The sequence below is a fragment of the Anomaloglossus baeobatrachus genome, chromosome 2, assembly GCF_048569485.1.
Source record: "Anomaloglossus baeobatrachus isolate aAnoBae1 chromosome 2, aAnoBae1.hap1, whole genome shotgun sequence".
In the NCBI taxonomy this organism is placed as follows: Eukaryota; Metazoa; Chordata; class Amphibia; order Anura; family Aromobatidae; genus Anomaloglossus; species Anomaloglossus baeobatrachus.
The window spans coordinates 21,070,522-21,085,192 of NC_134354.1; positions in this window are offsets into that span (position 1 = coordinate 21,070,522).

Genomic DNA, 14,671 nt, shown 5'->3' on the forward strand with positions numbered 1-14,671 from the left:
TATCAGCCTCTTTTCCCCTGCACTTGTATCAGCCTCTTTCCCCCCCTGCACTTGTATCAGCCTCTTTTCTCTGCACTTGTATCAGCCTCTTTTCCCTGCACTTGTATCAGCCTCTTTTCCCTGCACTTGTATCAGCCTCTTTCCTCTGCACTCCTATCAGCCTCTTTTCCCTGCACTCGTATCAGCCTCTTTTCCCTGCACTTGTAGCAGCCTCTTTTCCCTGCACTTGTATCAGCCTCTTTCCCCCCCGCACTTGTATCAGCCTCTTTTCCCCCCGCACTTGTATCAGCCTCTTTTCCCTGCACTTGTAGCAGCCTCTTTCCCCTGCACTTGTATCAGCCTCTTTCCCCTGCACTTGTATCAGCCTCTTTCCCCTGCACTTGTATCAGCCTCTTTTCCCTGCACTTGTAGCAGCCTCTTTCCCCTGCACTTGTATCAGCCTCTTTCCCCTGCACTTGTATCAGCCTCTTTTCCCTGCACTTGTATCAGCCTCTTTTCCCTGCACTTGTAGCAGCCTCTTTCCCCTGCACTTGTATCAGCCTCTTTTCCCTGCACTTGTATCAGCCTCTTTTCCCTGCACTTGTAGCAGCCTCTTTCCCCTGCACTTGTATCAGCCTCTTTCCCCTGCACTTGTATCAGCCTCTTTCCCCTGCACTTGTATCAGCCTCTTTCCCCTGCACTTGTATCAGCCTCTTTCCCCTGCACTTGTATCAGCCTCTTTCCCCTGCACTTGTATCAGCCTCTTTCCCCTGCACTTGTATCAGCCTCTTTTCCCTGCACTTGTATCAGCCTCTTTTCCCTGCACTTGTATCAGCCTCTTTTCCCTGCACTTGTATCAGCCTCTTTCCCCTGCACTTGTATCAGCCTCTTTTCCCTGCACTTGTATCAGCCTCTTTTCCCTGCACTTGTATCAGCCTCTTTTCCCTGCACTTGTATCAGCCTCTTTTCCCTGCACTTGTATCAGCCTCTTTTCCCTGCACTTGTATCAGCCTCTTTTCCCTGCACTTGTATCAGGCTCTTTCTCCTGCACTTGTAGCAGCCTCTTTTCCCTGCACTTGTATCAGCCTCTTTCCCCTGCACTTGTATCAGCCTTTTCCCTGCACTTGTATCAGCCTCTTTCCCCTGCACTTGTATCAGCCTCTTTTCCCTGCACTTGTATCAGCCTCTTTCCCCTGCACTTGTATCAGCCTCTTTTCCCTGCACTTGTATCAGCCTCTTTTCCCTGCACTTGTATCAGCCTCTTTTCCCTGCACTTGTATCAGCCTCTTTCCCCTGCACTTGTATCAGCCTCTTTTCCCTGCACTTGTATCAGCCTCTTTTCCCTGCACTTGTATCAGCCTCTTTTCCCTGCACTTGTATCAGCCTCTTTTCCCTGCACTCGTATCAGCCTCTTTTCCCCCCGCACTTGTATCAGCCTCTTTCCCCTGCACTTGTATCAGCCTTTTCCCTGCACTTGTATCAGCCTCTTTCCCCTGCACTTGTATCAGCCTCTTTTCCCTGCACTTGTATCAGCCTCTTTTCCCTGCACTTGTATCAGCCTCTCCCCCCCTGCACTTGTATCAGCCTCTCCCCCCTGCACTTGTATCAGCCTCTTTTCCCTTTCCCTGCACTTGTATCAGCCTCTTTTCCTTGCACTTGTATCAGCCTCTTTTCCCTGCACTTGTATCAGCCTCTCCCCCCCTGCACTTGTATCAGCCTCTCCCCCCTGCACTTGTATCAGCCTCTCCTCCCTGCACTTGTATCAGCCTCTTTCCCCTGCACTTGTATCAGCCTCTCCCCCCTGCACTTGTATCAGCCTCTTTTCCCTGCACTTGTATCAGCCTCTCCCCCCCTGCACTTGTATCAGCCTCTCCCCCCTGCACTTGTATCAGCCTCTTTTCCCCTGCACTTGTATCAGCCTCTTTTCCCTGCACTTGTATCAGCCTCTTTTCCTTGCACTTGTATCAGCCTCTTTTCCCTGCACTTGTATCAGCCTCTTTTCCCTGCACTTGTATCAGCCTCTTTCCCTGCACTTGTATCAGCCTCTTTCCCTGCACTTGTATCAGCCTCTTTTCCCCTGCACTTGTATCAGCCTCTTTCCCCTGCACTTGTATCAGCCTCTTTTCCCCTGCACTTGTATCAGCCTCTTTTCCCTGCACTTGTATCAGCCTCTTTTCCCTGCACTTGTATCAGCCTCTTTTCCCCTGCACTTGTATCAGCCTCTTTCCCACGCACTTGTATCAGCCTCTTTTCCCTGCACTTGTATCAGCCTCTTCCCCTGCACTTGTATCAGCCTCTTTTCCCTGCACTTGTATCAGCCTCTTTCCCCCCTGCACTTGTATCAGCCTCTTTCCCCCCTGCACTTGTATCAGCCTCTTTCCCTGCGCTTGTATCAGCCTCTTTTCCCTGCACTTGTATCAGCCTCTTTTCTCTGCACTTGTATCAGCCTCTTTTCTCTGCACTTGTAGCAGCCTCTTTCCCCTGCACTCCTATCAGCCTCTTTTCCCCTGCACTCGTATCAGCCTCTTTTCCCCCCGCACTTGTATCAGCCTCTTTCCCCTGCACTTGTATCAGCCTCTTTCCCCTGCACTTGTAGCAGCCTCTTTTCCCTGCACTTGTATCAGCCTCTTTTCCCTGCACTTGTTTCAGCCTCTTTCCCCCTGCACTTGTATCAGCCTCTTTCCCCTGCACTTGTATCAGCCTCTTCCCCCCTGCACTTGTATCAGCCTCTTTCCCTGCACTTGTATCAGCCTCTTCCCCCCCTGCACTTGTATCAGCCTCTTTCCCCTGCACTTGTATCAGCCTCTTTTCCCCTGCACTTGTATCAGCCTCTTTTCCCCTGCACTTGTATCAGCCTCTTTTCCCCTGCACTTGTATCAGCCTCTTTCCCATGCACTTGTATCAGCCTCTTTCCCCTGCACTTGTATCAGCCTCTTTTCCCTGCACTTGTATCAGCCTCTCCCCCTGCACTTGTATCAGCCTCTTTCCCCTGCACTTGTATCAGCCTCTTTTCCCTGCACTTGTATCAGCCTCTTTCCCTGCACTTGTATCAGCCTCTTTCCCCTGCACTTGTATCAGCCTCTTTTCCCTGCACTTGTATCAGCCTCTTTTCCCTGCACTTGTATCAGCCTCTTTCCCCTGCACTTGTATCTGCCTCTTTTCCCTGCACTTGTATCAGCCTCTTTCCCCTGCACTTGTATCAGCCTCTTTCCCCTGCACTTGTATCAGCCTCTTTCCCCGCACTTGTATCAGCCTCTTTTCCCCTGCACTTGTATCAGCCTCTTTTCCCTGCACTTGTATCAGCCTCTTTTCCCCTGCACTTGTATCAGCCTCTTTTCCCCTGCACTTGTATCAGCCTCTTTTCCCTGCACTTGTATCAGCCTCTTTCCCCTGCACTTGTATCTGCCTCTTTTCCCTGCACTTGTATCAGCCTCTTTCCCCTGCACTTGTATCAGCCTCTTTCCCCTGCACTTGTATCAGCCTCTTTCCCCCGCACTTGTATCAGCCTCTTTTCCCTGCACTTGTATCAGCCTCTTTTCCCTGCACTTGTATCAGCCTCTTTTCCCCCGCACTTGTATCAGCCTCTTTCCCCTGCACTTGTATCAGCCTCTTTTCCCTGCACTTGTATCAGCCTCTTTTCCCCTGCATTTGTATCAGCCTCTTTCCCCCCCGCACTTGTATCAGCCTCTTTTCCCTGCACTTGTATCAGCTTCTTCCCCTGCACTTGTATCAGCCTCTTTTCCCTGCACTTGTATCAGCCTCTTTTCTCTGCACTTGTAGCAGCCTCTTTCCCCTGCACTCCTATCAGCCTCTTTTCCCTGCACTCCTATCAGCCTCTTTTCCCCTGCACTTGTATCAGCCTCTTTCCCCCCCTGCACTTGTATCAGCCTCTTTTCCCTGCACTTGTATCAGCCTCTTTTCTCTGCACTTGTATCAGCCTCTTTTCTCTGCACTTGTATTAGCCTCTTTCCCCTGCACTCCTATCAGCCTCTTTCCCCTGCACTCCTATCAGCCTCTTTCCCCTGCACTCCTATCAGCCTTTTTTCCCTGCACTCCTATCAGCCTCTTTTCCCTGCACTCCTATCAGCCTCTTTTCCCTGTACTTGTATCAGCCTCTTTTCCCCCCGCACTTGTATCAGCCTCTTTTCCCTGCACTTGTATCAGCCTCTTTTCCCTGCACTCGTATCAGCCTCTTTTCCCCCCGCACTTGTATCAGCCTCTTTTCCCTGCACTTGTATCAGCCTTTTTTCCCTGCACTTGTATCAGCCTCTTTTCCCTGCACTTGTATCAGCCTCTTTCCCCTGCACTTGTATCAGCCTCTTTCCCCTGCACTTGTATCAGCCTCTTTCCCCTGCACTTGTATCAGCCTCTTTTCCCTGCACTTGTATCAGCCTCTTCCCCCTGCACTTGTATCAGCCTCTTTTCCCTGCACTCCTATCAGCCTCTTTTCCCTGCACTCCTATCAGCCTCTTTTCCCCTGCACTTGTATCAGCCTCTTTCCCCCCCTGCACTTGTATCAGCCTCTTTTCCCTGCACTTGTATCAGCCTCTTTTCTCTGCACTTGTATCAGCCTCTTTTCTCTGCACTTGTATTAGCCTCTTTCCCCTGCACTCCTATCAGCCTCTTTTCCCTGCACTCCTATCAGCCTCTTTTCCCCTGCACTTGTATCAGCCTCTTTCCCCCCCTGCACTTGTATCAGCCTCTTTTCTCTGCACTTGTATCAGCCTCTTTTCCCTGCACTTGTATCAGCCTCTTTTCCCTGCACTTGTATCAGCCTCTTTCCTCTGCACTCCTATCAGCCTCTTTTCCCTGCACTCGTATCAGCCTCTTTTCCCTGCACTTGTAGCAGCCTCTTTTCCCTGCACTTGTATCAGCCTCTTTCCCCCCGCACTTGTATCAGCCTCTTTTCCCCCCGCACTTGTATCAGCCTCTTTTCCCTGCACTTGTAGCAGCCTCTTTCCCCTGCACTTGTATCAGCCTCTTTCCCCTGCACTTGTATCAGCCTCTTTCCCCTGCACTTGTATCAGCCTCTTTTCCCTGCACTTGTAGCAGCCTCTTTCCCCTGCACTTGTATCAGCCTCTTTCCCCTGCACTTGTATCAGCCTCTTTTCCCTGCACTTGTATCAGCCTCTTTTCCCTGCACTTGTAGCAGCCTCTTTCCCCTGCACTTGTATCAGCCTCTTTTCCCTGCACTTGTATCAGCCTCTTTTCCCTGCACTTGTAGCAGCCTCTTTCCCCTGCACTTGTATCAGCCTCTTTCCCCTGCACTTGTATCAGCCTCTTTCCCCTGCACTTGTATCAGCCTCTTTCCCCTGCACTTGTATCAGCCTCTTTCCCCTGCACTTGTATCAGCCTCTTTCCCCTGCACTTGTATCAGCCTCTTTCCCCTGCACTTGTATCAGCCTCTTTTCCCTGCACTTGTATCAGCCTCTTTTCCCTGCACTTGTATCAGCCTCTTTTCCCTGCACTTGTATCAGCCTCTTTCCCCTGCACTTGTATCAGCCTCTTTTCCCTGCACTTGTATCAGCCTCTTTTCCCCTGCACTTGTATCAGCCTCTTTTCCCTGCACTTGTATCAGCCTCTTTTCCCTGCACTTGTATCAGCCTCTTTTCCCTGCACTTGTATCAGCCTCTTTTCCCTGCACTTGTATCAGGCTCTTTCTCTGCACTTGTAGCAGCCTCTTTTCCCTGCACTTGTATCAGCCTCTTTCCCCTGCACTTGTATCAGCCTTTTCCCTGCACTTGTATCAGCCTCTTTCCCCTGCACTTGTATCAGCCTCTTTTCCCTGCACTTGTATCAGCCTCTTTCCCCTGCACTTGTATCAGCCTCTTTTCCCTGCACTTGTATCAGCCTCTTTTCCCTGCACTTGTATCAGCCTCTTTTCCCTGCACTTGTATCAGCCTCTTTCCCCTGCACTTGTATCAGCCTCTTTTCCCTGCACTTGTATCAGCCTCTTTTCCCTGCACTTGTATCAGCCTCTTTTCCCTGCACTTGTATCAGCCTCTTTTCCCTGCACTCGTATCAGCCTCTTTTCCCCCCGCACTTGTATCAGCCTCTTTCCCCTGCACTTGTATCAGCCTTTTCCCTGCACTTGTATCAGCCTCTTTCCCCTGCACTTGTATCAGCCTCTTTTCCCTGCACTTGTATCAGCCTCTTTTCCCTGCACTTGTATCAGCCTCTCCCCCCCTGCACTTGTATCAGCCTCTCCCCCCTGCACTTGTATCAGCCTCTTTTCCCTGCACTTGTATCAGCCTCTTTTCCTTGCACTTGTATCAGCCTCTTTTCCCTGCACTTGTATCAGCCTCTCCCCCCTGCACTTGTATCAGCCTCTCCCCCTGCACTTGTATCAGCCTCTCCTCCCTGCACTTGTATCAGCCTCTTTCCCCTGCACTTGTATCAGCCTCTCCCCCTGCACTTGTATCAGCCTCTTTTCCCTGCACTTGTATCAGCCTCTCCCCCCCTGCACTTGTATCAGCCTCTCCCCCCTGCACTTGTATCAGCCTCTTTTCCCTGCACTTGTATCAGCCTCTTTTCCTTGCACTTGTATCAGCCTCTTTTCCTTGCACTTGTATCAGCCTCTTTTCCCTGCACTTGTATCAGCCTCTTTTCCCTGCACTTGTATCAGCCTCTTTCCCCTGCACTTGTATCAGCCTCTCCCCCCTGCACTTGTATCAGCCTCTTTTCCCTGCACTTGTATCAGCCTCTTTTCCCTGCACTTGTATCAGCCTCTTTTCCCTGCACTTGTATCAGCCTCTTTCCCCTGCACTTGTATCAGCCTCTTTCCCTGCACTTGTATCAGCCTCTTTTCCCTGCACTTGCATCAGCCTCTTTCCCCTGCACTTGTATCAGCCTCTTTTCCCTGCACTCCTATCAGCCTCTTTTCCCTGCACTCCTATCAGCCTCTTTTCCCCTGCACTTGTATCAGCCTCTTTCCCCCCCTGCACTTGTATCAGCCTCTTTTCCCTGCACTTGTATCAGCCTCTTTTCTCTGCACTTGTATCAGCCTCTTTTCTCTGCACTTGTATTAGCCTCTTTCCCCTGCACTCCTATCAGCCTCTTTTCCCTGCACTCCTATCAGCCTCTTTTCCCCTGCACTTGTATCAGCCTCTTTCCCCCCCTGCACTTGTATCAGCCTCTTTTCTCTGCACTTGTATCAGCCTCTTTTCCCTGCACTTGTATCAGCCTCTTTTCCCTGCACTTGTATCAGCCTCTTTCCTCTGCACTCCTATCAGCCTCTTTTCCCTGCACTCGTATCAGCCTCTTTTCCCTGCACTTGTAGCAGCCTCTTTTCCCTGCACTTGTATCAGCCTCTTTCCCCCCGCACTTGTATCAGCCTCTTTTCCCCCCGCACTTGTATCAGCCTCTTTCCCCTGCACTTGCATCAGCCTCTTTTCCCTGCACTTGTAGCAGCCTCTTTCCCCTGCACTTGTATCAGCCTCTTTCCCCTGCACTTGTATCAGCCTCTTTCCCCTGCACTTGTATCAGCCTCTTTTCCCTGCACTTGTAGCAGCCTCTTTCCCTGCACTTGTATCAGCCTCTTTCCCCTGCACTTGTATCAGCCTCTTTCCCCTGCACTTGTATCAGCCTCTTTCCCCTGCACTTGTATCAGCCTCTTTCCCCTGCACTTGTATCAGCCTCTTTCCCCTGCACTTGTATCAGCCTCTTTCCCCTGCACTTGTATCAGCCTCTTTCCCCTGCACTTGTATCAGCCTCTTTTCCCTGCACTTGTATCAGCCTCTTTCCCTGCACTTGTATCAGCCTCTTTTCCCTGCACTTGTATCAGCCTCTTTTCCCTGCACTTGTATCAGCCTCTTTTCCCTGCACTTGTATCAGCCTCTTTCCCCTGCACTTGTATCAGCCTCTTTTCCCTGCACTTGTATCAGCCTCTTTTCCCTGCACTTGTATCAGCCTCTTTTCCCTGCACTTGTATCAGCCTCTTTTCCCTGCACTTGTATCAGCCTCTTTCCCCTGCACTTGTATCAGCCTCTTTCCCCTGCACTTGTATCAGCCTCTTTCCCCTGCACTTGTATCAGCCTCTTTTCCCTGCACTTGTAGCAGCCTCTTTCCCCTGCACTTGTATCAGCCTCTTTCCCCTGCACTTGTATCAGCCTCTTTTCCCTGCACTTGTATCAGCCTCTTTTCCCTGCACTTGTAGCAGCCTCTTTCCCCTGCACTTGTATCAGCCTCTTTTCCCTGCACTTGTATCAGCCTCTTTTCCCTGCACTTGTAGCAGCCTCTTTCCCCTGCACTTGTATCAGCCTCTTTCCCCTGCACTTGTATCAGCCTCTTTCCCCTGCACTTGTATCAGCCTCTTTCCCCTGCACTTGTATCAGCCTCTTTCCCCTGCACTTGTATCAGCCTCTTTCCCCTGCACTTGTATCAGCCTCTTTCCCCTGCACTTGTATCAGCCTCTTTTCCCTGCACTTGTATCAGCCTCTTTCCCCTGCACTTGTATCAGCCTCTTTTCCCTGCACTTGTATCAGCCTCTTTTCCCTGCACTTGTATCAGCCTCTTTTCCCTGCACTTGTATCAGCCTCTTTCCCCTGCACTTGTATCAGCCTCTTTTCCCTGCACTTGTATCAGCCTCTTTTCCCTGCACTTGTATCAGCCTCTTTTCCCTGCACTTGTATCAGCCTCTTTTCCCTGCACTTGTATCAGCCTCTTTTCCCTGCACTTGTATCAGCCTCTTTTCCCTGCACTTGTATCAGGCTCTTTCTCCTGCACTTGTAGCAGCCTCTTTTCCCTGCACTTGTATCAGCCTCTTTCCCCTGCACTTGTATCAGCCTCTTTTCCCTGCACTTGTATCAGCCTCTCCCCCCCTGCACTTGTATCAGCCTCTCCCCCCTGCACTTGTATCAGCCTCTCCTCCCTGCACTTGTATCAGCCTCTTTCCCCTGCACTTGTATCAGCCTCTCCCCCCTGCACTTGTATCAGCCTCTTTTCCCTGCACTTGTATCAGCCTCTCCCCCCCTGCACTTGTATCAGCCTCTCCCCCCTGCACTTGTATCAGCCTCTTTTCCCTGCACTTGTATCAGCCTCTTTTCCTTGCACTTGTATCAGCCTCTTTTCCTTGCACTTGTATCAGCCTCTTTTCCTTGCACTTGTATCAGCCTCTTTTCCCTGCACTTGTATCAGCCTCTTTTCCCTGCACTTGTATCAGCCTCTTTCCCCCTGCACTTGTATCAGCCTCTCCCCCCTGCACTTGTATCAGCCTCTTTTCCCTGCACTTGTATCAGCCTCTTTTCCCTGCACTTGTATCAGCCTCTTTTCCCTGCACTTGTATCAGCCTCTTTTCCCTGCACTTGTATCAGCCTCTTTCCCCTGCACTTGTATCAGCCTCTTTTCCCTGCACTTGTAGCAGCCTCTTTTCCCTGCACTTGTATCAGCCTCTTTTCCCTGCACTTGTATCAGCCTCTTTCCCCTGCACTTGTATCAGCCTCTTTTCCCTGCACTTGTATCAGCCTCTTTTCCCTGCACTTGTATCAGCCTCTTTTCCCTGCACTTGTATCAGCCTCTTTTCCTTGCACTTGTATCAGCCTCTTTTCCTTGCACTTGTATCAGCCTCTTTTCCCTGCACTTGTATCAGCCTCTTTTCCCTGCACTTGTATCAGCCTCTTTCCCCCTGCACTTGTATCAGCCTCTCCCCCCTGCACTTGTATCAGCCTCTTTTCCCTGCACTTGTATCAGCCTCTTTTCCCTGCACTTGTATCAGCCTCTTTTCCCTGCACTTGTATCAGCCTCTTTTCCCTGCACTTGTATCAGCCTCTTTCCCCTGCACTTGTATCAGCCTCTTTTCCCTGCACTTGTAGCAGCCTCTTTTCCCTGCACTTGTATCAGCCTCTTTTCCCTGCACTTGTATCAGCCTCTTTCCCCCTGCACTTGTATCAGCCTCTCCCCCCTGCACTTGTATCAGCCTCTTTTCCCTGCACTTGTATCAGCCTCTTTTCCCTGCACTTGTATCAGCCTCTTTTCCCTGCACTTGTATCAGCCTCTTTTCCCTGCACTTGTATCAGCCTCTTTCCCCTGCACTTGTATCAGCCTCTTTTCCCTGCACTTGTATCAGCCTCTTTTCCCTGCACTTGTATCAGCCTCTTTTCCCTGCACTTGCATCAGCCTCTTTCCCCTGCACTTGTATCAGCCTCTTTTCCCTGCACTCCTATCAGCCTCTTTTCCCTGCACTCCTATCAGCCTCTTTTCCCCTGCACTTGTATCAGCCTCTTTCCCCCCCTGCACTTGTATCAGCCTCTTTTCCCTGCACTTGTATCAGCCTCTTTTCTCTGCACTTGTATCAGCCTCTTTTCTCTGCACTTGTATTAGCCTCTTTCCCCTGCACTCCTATCAGCCTCTTTTCCCTGCACTCCTATCAGCCTCTTTTCCCCTGCACTTGTATCAGCCTCTTTCCCCCCCTGCACTTGTATCAGCCTCTTTTCTCTGCACTTGTATCAGCCTCTTTTCCCTGCACTTGTATCAGCCTCTTTTCCCTGCACTTGTATCAGCCTCTTTCCTCTGCACTCCTATCAGCCTCTTTTCCCTGCACTCGTATCAGCCTCTTTTCCCTGCACTTGTAGCAGCCTCTTTTCCCTGCACTTGTATCAGCCTCTTTCCCCCCCGCACTTGTATCAGCCTCTTTTCCCCCCGCACTTGTATCAGCCTCTTTCCCCTGCACTTGCATCAGCCTCTTTTCCCTGCACTTGTAGCAGCCTCTTTCCCCTGCACTTGTATCAGCCTCTTTCCCCTGCACTTGTATCAGCCTCTTTCCCCTGCACTTGTATCAGCCTCTTTTCCCTGCACTTGTAGCAGCCTCTTTCCCCTGCACTTGTATCAGCCTCTTTCCCCTGCACTTGTATCAGCCTCTTTCCCCTGCACTTGTATCAGCCTCTTTCCCCTGCACTTGTATCAGCCTCTTTCCCCTGCACTTGTATCAGCCTCTTTCCCCTGCACTTGTATCAGCCTCTTTCCCCTGCACTTGTATCAGCCTCTTTCCCCTGCACTTGTATCAGCCTCTTTTCCCTGCACTTGTATCAGCCTCTTTCCCCTGCACTTGTATCAGCCTCTTTTCCCTGCACTTGTATCAGCCTCTTTTCCCTGCACTTGTATCAGCCTCTTTTCCCTGCACTTGTATCAGCCTCTTTCCCCTGCACTTGTATCAGCCTCTTTTCCCTGCACTTGTATCAGCCTCTTTTCCCTGCACTTGTATCAGCCTCTTTTCCCTGCACTTGTATCAGCCTCTTTTCCCTGCACTTGTATCAGCCTCTTTCCCCTGCACTTGTATCAGCCTCTTTCCCCTGCACTTGTATCAGCCTCTTTCCCCTGCACTTGTATCAGCCTCTTTTCCCTGCACTTGTAGCAGCCTCTTTCCCCTGCACTTGTATCAGCCTCTTTCCTCTGCACTCCTATCAGCCTCTTTTCCCTGCACTCGTATCAGCCTCTTTTCCCTGCACTTGTAGCAGCCTCTTTTCCCTGCACTTGTATCAGCCTCTTTCCCCCCCGCACTTGTATCAGCCTCTTTTCCCCCCGCACTTGTATCAGCCTCTTTCCCCTGCACTTGCATCAGCCTCTTTTCCCTGCACTTGTAGCAGCCTCTTTCCCCTGCACTTGTATCAGCCTCTTTCCCCTGCACTTGTATCAGCCTCTTTCCCCTGCACTTGTATCAGCCTCTTTTCCCTGCACTTGTAGCAGCCTCTTTCCCCTGCACTTGTATCAGCCTCTTTCCCCTGCACTTGTATCAGCCTCTTTCCCCTGCACTTGTATCAGCCTCTTTCCCCTGCACTTGTATCAGCCTCTTTCCCCTGCACTTGTATCAGCCTCTTTCCCCTGCACTTGTATCAGCCTCTTTCCCCTGCACTTGTATCAGCCTCTTTCCCCTGCACTTGTATCAGCCTCTTTTCCCTGCACTTGTATCAGCCTCTTTCCCCTGCACTTGTATCAGCCTCTTTTCCCTGCACTTGTATCAGCCTCTTTTCCCTGCACTTGTATCAGCCTCTTTTCCCTGCACTTGTATCAGCCTCTTTTCCCCCCGCACTTGTATCAGCCTCTTTCCCCTGCACTTGTATCAGCCTCTTTTCCCTGCACTTGTATCAGCCTCTTTTCCCTGCACTTGTATCAGCCTCTTTTCCCTGCACTTGTATCAGCCTCTTTTCCCTGCACTTGTATCAGCCTCTTTTCCCTGCACTTGTATCAGCCTCTTTTCCCTGCACTCGTATCAGCCTCTTTTCCCCCCGCACTTGTATCAGCCTCTTTCCCCTGCACTTGTATCAGCCTCTTTTCCCTGCACTTGTATCAGCCTCTTTTCCCTGCACTTGTATCAGCCTCTTTTCCCTGCACTTGTATCAGCCTCTTTTCCCTGCACTTGTATCAGCCTCTTTCCCCTGCACTTGTATCAGCCTCTTTCCCCTGCACTTGTATCAGCCTCTTTCCCCTGCACTTGTAGCAGCCTCTTTTCCTGCACTTGTAGCAGCCTCTTTCCCCTGCACTTGTATCAGCCTCTTTCCCCTGCACTTGTATCAGCCTCTTTTCCCTGCACTTGTATCAGCCTCTTTTCCCTGCACTTGTAGCAGCCTCTTTCCCTGCACTTGTATCAGCCTCTTTTCCCTGCACTTGTATCAGCCTCTTTTCCCTGCACTTGTAGCAGCCTCTTTCCCCTGCACTTGTATCAGCCTCTTTCCCCTGCACTTGTATCAGCCTCTTTCCCCTGCACTTGTATCAGCCTCTTTCCCCTGCACTTGTATCAGCCTCTTTCCCCTGCACTTGTATCAGCCTCTTTCCCCTGCACTTGTATCAGCCTCTTTCCCCTGCACTTGTATCAGCCTCTTTTCCCTGCACTTGTATCAGCCTCTTTCCCCTGCACTTGTATCAGCCTCTTTTCCCTGCACTTGTATCAGCCTCTTTTCCCTGCACTTGTATCAGCCTCTTTTCCCTGCACTTGTATCAGCCTCTTTCCCCTGCACTTGTATCAGCCTCTTTTCCCTGCACTTGTATCAGCCTCTTTTCCCTGCACTTGTATCAGCCTCTTTTCCCTGCACTTGTATCAGCCTCTTTTCCCTGCACTTGTATCAGCCTCTTTTCCCTGCACTTGTATCAGCCTCTTTTCCCTGCACTTGTATCAGGCTCTTTCTCCTGCACTTGTAGCAGCCTCTTTTCCCTGCACTTGTATCAGCCTCTTTCCCCTGCACTTGTATCAGCCTCTTTTCCCTGCACTTGTATCAGCCTCTCCCCCCCTGCACTTGTATCAGCCTCTCCCCCCTGCACTTGTATCAGCCTCTCCTCCCTGCACTTGTATCAGCCTCTTTCCCCTGCACTTGTATCAGCCTCTCCCCCCTGCACTTGTATCAGCCTCTTTTCCCTGCACTTGTATCAGCCTCTCCCCCCCTGCACTTGTATCAGCCTCTCCCCCCTGCACTTGTATCAGCCTCTTTTCCCTGCACTTGTATCAGCCTCTTTTCCTTGCACTTGTATCAGCCTCTTTTCCTTGCACTTGTATCAGCCTCTTTTCCCCTGCACTTGTATCAGCCTCTTTTCCCTGCACTTGTATCAGCCTCTTTCCCCCTGCACTTGTATCAGCCTCTCCCCCCTGCACTTGTATCAGCCTCTTTTCCCTGCACTTGTATCAGCCTCTTTTCCCTGCACTTGTATCAGCCTCTTTTCCCTGCACTTGTATCAGCCTCTTTTCCCTGCACTTGTATCAGCCTCTTTCCCCTGCACTTGTATCAGCCTCTTTTCCCTGCACTTGTAGCAGCCTCTTTTCCCTGCACTTGTATCAGCCTCTTTTCCCTGCACTTGTATCAGCCTCTTTCCCCTGCACTTGTATCAGCCTCTTTTCCCTGCACTTGTATCAGCCTCTTTTCCCTGCACTTGTATCAGCCTCTTTTCCCTGCACTTGTATCAGCCTCTTTTCCTTGCACTTGTATCAGCCTCTTTTCCTTGCACTTGTATCAGCCTCTTTTCCCTGCACTTGTATCAGCCTCTTTTCCCTGCACTTGTATCAGCCTCTTTCCCCCTGCACTTGTATCAGCCTCTCCCCCCTGCACTTGTATCAGCCTCTTTTCCCTGCACTTGTATCAGCCTCTTTTCCCTGCACTTGTATCAGCCTCTTTTCCCTGCACTTGTATCAGCCTCTTTTCCCTGCACTTGTATCAGCCTCTTTCCCCTGCACTTGTATCAGCCTCTTTTCCCTGCACTTGTAGCAGCCTCTTTTCCCTGCACTTGTATCAGCCTCTTTTCCCTGCACTTGTATCAGCCTCTTTCCCCCTGCACTTGTATCAGCCTCTCCCCCCTGCACTTGTATCAGCCTCTTTTCCCTGCACTTGTATCAGCCTCTTTTCCCTGCACTTGTATCAGCCTCTTTTCCCTGCACTTGTATCAGCCTCTTTTCCCTGCACTTGTATCAGCCTCTTTCCCCTGCACTTGTATCAGCCTCTTTTCCCTGCACTTGTATCAGCCTCTTTTCCCTGCACTTGTATCAGCCTCTTTTCCCTGCACTTGCATCAGCCTCTTTCCCCTGCACTTGTATCAGCCTCTTTTCCCTGCACTCCTATCAGCCTCTTTTCCCTGCACTCCTATCAGCCTCTTTTCCCCTGCACTTGTATCAGCCTCTTTCCCCCCCTGCACTTGTATCAGCCTCTTTTCCCTGCACTTGTATCAGCCTCTTTTCTCTGCACTTGTATCAGCCTCTTTTCTCTGCACTTGTATTAGC